Source organism: Fundulus heteroclitus, chromosome 2, assembly GCF_011125445.2.
Source record: "Fundulus heteroclitus isolate FHET01 chromosome 2, MU-UCD_Fhet_4.1, whole genome shotgun sequence".
Classification (NCBI taxonomy): Eukaryota; Metazoa; Chordata; class Actinopteri; order Cyprinodontiformes; family Fundulidae; genus Fundulus; species Fundulus heteroclitus.
In genome coordinates, this window is record NC_046362.1 from 6,271,608 (window position 1) to 6,277,602 (window position 5,995).

A 5,995-nucleotide genomic window follows, 5' to 3' on the forward strand; every position below is an offset into this window, starting at 1 on the left:
TATGAGAAATCTGGTTGTTCTTACAGCAGGACAATAGCCAGATGCATACAGCCAGAGCTACATTTGAATGGCTTATATAAAAGAATGTCCATTTGTTAGAATGGCCTAGTTGAAATTTAAAGCCAAGTCCAACTGTGCATCTGTGCCGTGGCTTGAGAATTGTTGGAACACACCTGTGTGTTGCTCTATTTAAACCTGAGTTCAAGTGCCAGATTCTGAAAAAACCCTTGTGTGAGTAGATCTTCTAGCGTTCCTTGGCTGCCTTCCTGTGAGTCACTCAGCTTGTTCTTTTGGTTTCTGCCTGTTTGCCTATACAGGACTGTCTCAGAAAATTAGAATATTGTGATAAAGTTCTTTATTTTCTGTAATGCAATTAAAAAACATGAAATGTCATACATTCTGGATTCATTACAAATCAACTGAAATATCGCAAGCCTTTTATTGTTTTAATATCGCTGATTATGGCTTACAGCTTAAGAAACCCAAATATCCTATCTCAAAATATTAGAATATTGTGAAAAAGTATACTAGTAGGCTATTCAACTAATCACTTGAATCGTCTAATTAACTTGAAACACTGCAGGGTTTCCTGAGCCTTGAAAAACACTCAGCTTGGTTCAGTAAACTAAATCACAAGTATGGTAGTGGTTAAGAGACGACATCAGATTCTCACAGTAACTGGTGTACTGACCATGGCATTACTGTCCTTGATTGGCCTGCCATTTCCCCTGACCTGAACCCCATAGAGAATTTGTGGGCTATTGTGAAGAAGAAGCTGAAAGACACCAGAGCCAACAATGCAAATGAGCTAAAGGCCGCTATTGAAGCATCCTGGGCATCCATAACACCTCAGCAATGCCACAGGCTGATTGCCTCCATGCCACGCCGCATTGATGCAGTAATCTGTGCAAAAGGATTCCCAAGTACTGAGTGCATTAATGGACATTTTCAAATGTTTGATTTTGTTCTGCTGTTATAATTTTTTTTTTTATTTGGTCTGAGGAAATATTCTAATATTTTGAGATAGGATTTTTGAGTTTTCTTCAGCTGTACGCCATAATCAGCGATATTAAAACAATAAAAGGCTTGCGATATTTCAGTTGATTTGTAATGAATCCAGAATGTATGACATTTCATGTTTTTTAATTGCATTACAGAAAATAAAGAACTTTATCACAATATTCTAATTTTCTGAGACAGTCCTGTATGTGTTCATTCTTCTTCGCCTTGATGAAGTGTTTCCATTGCTAACTAGCTACATTGTAGAGTATTTGACATTGTTAATAATTTAACATTGGTCAAGAAAAACGACACACCGTGTCTTTAGACTGGGAAAAACGAGTGTTATTTAGTAAGCTGTTGAGTTTGGTCAGTTAGATAAATGACCCAAAAACCAGGTTTGCTAGAGCGTTTCATTTTCAAACAAAACTCTCATCACTTTTCCAGACTGAAATTCCAGGATTTTTATGTACTTTTTTGTACACGTTTCTGAAAATTTGAGTAACAAGTATTAGGTTTAATTCCTCTAACACAGTTTTCAAGTCTTAAAGATATATAGCCACATTATATGCTTATTAAAAAAGACCAAAAACCATTTGATCCTGATAAAATAGTTATAAACACCAACACTTCATCCTGATGTTATGATGGTCCTTTTGTGGATAAAAATAGCCCCAGCACCGTGCGCTATGACCAGGTATAAACAGATGTGGCGCTATCTACCGGCATCACAGAACTGTCATAATGCAGGTTTGTTCAAATAATAAAACAGTATTAAATAATGCCGGACCGAGCCTGACCTTCTGCAATGCCTCTCAGTAAAGCTGCAACTCAGCGTGATCAAAGACCAACCGTTATTAATTGAATGCATCGATTACAGCATCTTTAAGAAACCTCATATCAGAAAATGTGCTCACGTCAGTCACCTCTGTGGTCACATCTGAGCAATCGACAAGTTTAGCGTCCGCTACAGTGAACACCAACATTCATACTGTATTCCCAGCGCTGTTCCAGTATTTTTCCTCCTGGAGTCATAGATTCTTTTGTGCTGTTTTTCACTGGTTTTTGGACCATTCTGCATTGTTTCACTGGGAGATGCTAGCAGCCATTAGCCGCTTCCTTGCTTTATCCCCTGCTGCACATACGCAGTGTTGTACTTCCTCTGTTATTAAAAATAAACACAAAAGTAATTATTTACTAACGAATTAAGTGAAAAGAAAGCGTAAGACGGTAAAAATAATAACTGATACGCCAGCAGGATGTGATAATCTTTCATAAAAAAAATTGTATGCAACTAGAGGGAGCTACTGACCTATAAATAAATATAAAGTCAAATATGGCTATGCTCCTTTAATAATAATAGGTTCCACAAATAATAAACCAACACTGCCAAACTTGGCTGCTGATTTCCAGAGTTTGGTACCGCAGATTTTGGGGCAGCTGGATCGACTTAGATCATCTTTTCTAAAATCTACATCTCTTGGATTTGTTACATGAGGAGTATCCTGGACTAAACTCAGATTCTCTCAAGCACAGTCTGTAAACCATGTTAAAAATTGCCAATATTGGGATAAATACAAGTTACTACTACTAGATACATTTTGTTTGTGAAGATTGGACATGTGGAGCTGGCCCAGGGTTTTCAGGAGATGGTTTTACTATTGAGCATTCAAATGGATTAATCTTGTCCGTCCATACAACACACAAAGAAGACTGACAAACCAAAGGCCTCCGCTGTACCTTAACCTGGGTGGTAATGTTTCTGACTCCAGCCACTCCATCTTCGTCATCCTCAGCCTCCACATCTTTTCCATTCTCCTCTCTCTCCACACTTACATCCCGTCTTGAGGAGATGAAGGCAGGGATGCAGCAACATATCTTTCACCCCAACAGCTCTTGAAACAAAGTGATTCAAACTGGAACTCTACACAAAATCAACAACTAAACAATACTCAGTATTACTTTTTTACATTTTAACATTTATTTATTGTGTTCTTTTTGATCTATAGCTCACCTTCAAAACCCATATCAAGCTTATCTATAACATTTCCATTTTTCACCCTGAGCAATGCAAAACTTGGGCCCACACTCTCCCTCTCTGATACAGAAAATGTAACATTTTTATACAGCTTGTATAAGTTTCTGTATTCCCATCTGTGGAGGAAAAACTATGACAGTTTGAATGTGGAACTCAAGGAATGCCCAAACATTAAATTTTTCAAAAGGGTTTATAAAACAATCATTTTTAACTGGGACATGCGATGAGATTCATGATTGGTGAGGCACTGACTCAAATATAAAAATCTATAATATTCATCGATCCATCCAATCTTTTGTTCGCTGAGTCTCCAGTAAATTATGGCACGATATTCCGTATTATTCCAGATGTCACATTTTGTATGACATCTAGAAACACATACATACATACATACATACATACATACATACATACATACATACATACATACATACATACATACATACATACATACATACATACGCTACCTCCTGTTTTGACTGAAAATCCACTTTAGAAAAGTCAATCATCTATTATATCAGAACAATTTTCACAGTGTGCAGTTATGGACATGCCACAGCCATATGTGTCATTCATGAGTGATTCGTTCAAAGAACAAATCATTTGTGTGAACAAACTGAATTGAATCACTGATCCATTACTTTCTCGGTTCAGTTAAAAATCAGCGTAAGCCTGTCGGGACTGGAACTTCCGTACTCTGTGACTCACACACATTACTCCAAACTAATAGCTAAATTTAGCCCAGAGTAAGTCAAGACTCACCACACCAACCAACCAAGTGAAAACCCATAGAAACGCTGCTGAGGAGTGATTCACCAAGGAGTACTCTACCGGAAATCCCATCATTTGTTCCTGCAGTTACTGTGACAAGATTTGCAGACCTACTGGACACACAGTAGGTGTGAGCTGCTGCTGAGGAGGAATTTTGTGCCGCTGGATGAATGATTTGATTTGTTTGTGCGGTGAGAAAGCTTGCGTTATGGCATGAACTATTCACACCTTGATTTGTGCAGTACAAGAATCGTAGTGAAAGTGGAGCTAGATTACATACTACACCAATGGACTGAGATAGGATGGACATGATTTGGGAGAAATTATAGTGATTTATGTAATAGTTTATTTCTGACGTAATCTGGAATTACATCTTTTTCAAAGTGACAGATTTATTTCGTCAACAAGTTGTATTTAGAGACATTTTTTTCCCATTTTTTCATCTTGGGATGACTGACTTCCGGTTGCTACAATTTCAAAATAAGGGAAGAAGAGAACTTGAAATGTCCGTCTGATCTTTATTGCCTGTTTTAACAGGCAATAAAGATCAGTACACATTAGTAATAATATATATAGGTTAAGTAAATAGATATATATATATGTGATAATATGGTTATGTATATGAAGACAGAGAAGACACACACACACATATGTCATATAATGTACACATATGAGATACACATATATACATACATAATATATATACATACATATATATATACACATATACATACATATATACATACATACATATATATACACATATATATACATATATATAAATATATACATACATACATACATACATACATACATACATACATACATACATATATATATATATATATATATATATATATATATATATATATATATATATATATATATATATATAATATATATATGTGTGTGTATGTGTAATGAATTAAGGATCAATTTGTTAAATCTAAACATTGTGGTCTTCATTATTTCATAAAACCGTGTCACATATGAACCTTTAGGAACAGACTTTTTGGGGAGTATTAAAGACGTAAAATTAATAATATGATAAAAAAAGTCCTAGGTCAATAAAAAAAAAAAAAAAAAAAACACAAAAGTGATAATGTTATGAGAAAAACGTCATATTATAAGAATTAACGGGGAACATTTCCAGAATAGTCCGAGTTTGCAGAATTATTTCACTCCTGGAGTAATTGGGCCAGGTTAGATTACTTTAAATATTTTTTTTCTTTAGGAGAATAAATTCAGGAGAATCAAGCTAAAGGGATATGAAAATAAACTTGTAATATTACAAAAACAAAAATACTACGAATATAAAGTATATTCAGAGAATAAAGCCCTCGTGTTTCTGTTTAAGTGACTGAGTAACTGCAGATTTGCCACATTAAAGATGGCGGACTCTCTGACGCATCGCAGCATAGGCAGAACCAGCCCAATGACGCGTCTACTCTTATATTATGTCTATGGTTATCACTACAGTGGCATGCACCTGTCACCTGTTGTTTCTATAGGGCTCAGCATTGCCCCCTGTCAGTACTGAACGGTACTTCTTTGCCTCATGCTGTGCAATTTCACTGCTTATGGCAGATGAGAACGAATAAATATGTCAAACGTGTCCTTTTTTAATTAGACTATGGAATGTCAGCATGTGTATGACATGTGTAATCAAACAGTGGAAAAGAAAGACCGTACTGGGCATGTGCATGGCAGGAATGCAAATTTGAACAGTGTAAAACAGCTACCTTTTTAAATAGTAATTAAATGTTGATTTAGGTGAACCGCAGTGTTAATCATACCTGAGACATAAAACCTATTTACATATAGGGCTATTGTTCTGTAAAATCTTGTCATTACAAAAAAAAGAATGCCAAAAGAATATCAGAAAAGTTAAGAAAATAAATCTTCCCTTTGAGAGATCAGGTTCACTGATCATGAGCAACACATACATTTTCTTCACGACACAGTACATTGATATCCTTTCTCTATAAAAAAAAAAAGTGAGTTGCTTTTTAAAACACACAGAAATAAAATACATACATATATACACACACACACACATTACATTATTAAATTTCAGACTTTATGGAGTAGACAATATATTCACAAGGCAATACATTAGTTTTTCCTGCAATTAACAACTAAGCAGAGAGAGAAAATAGGAAAGGAAGTTAAAGTTTTTTCAGTTAA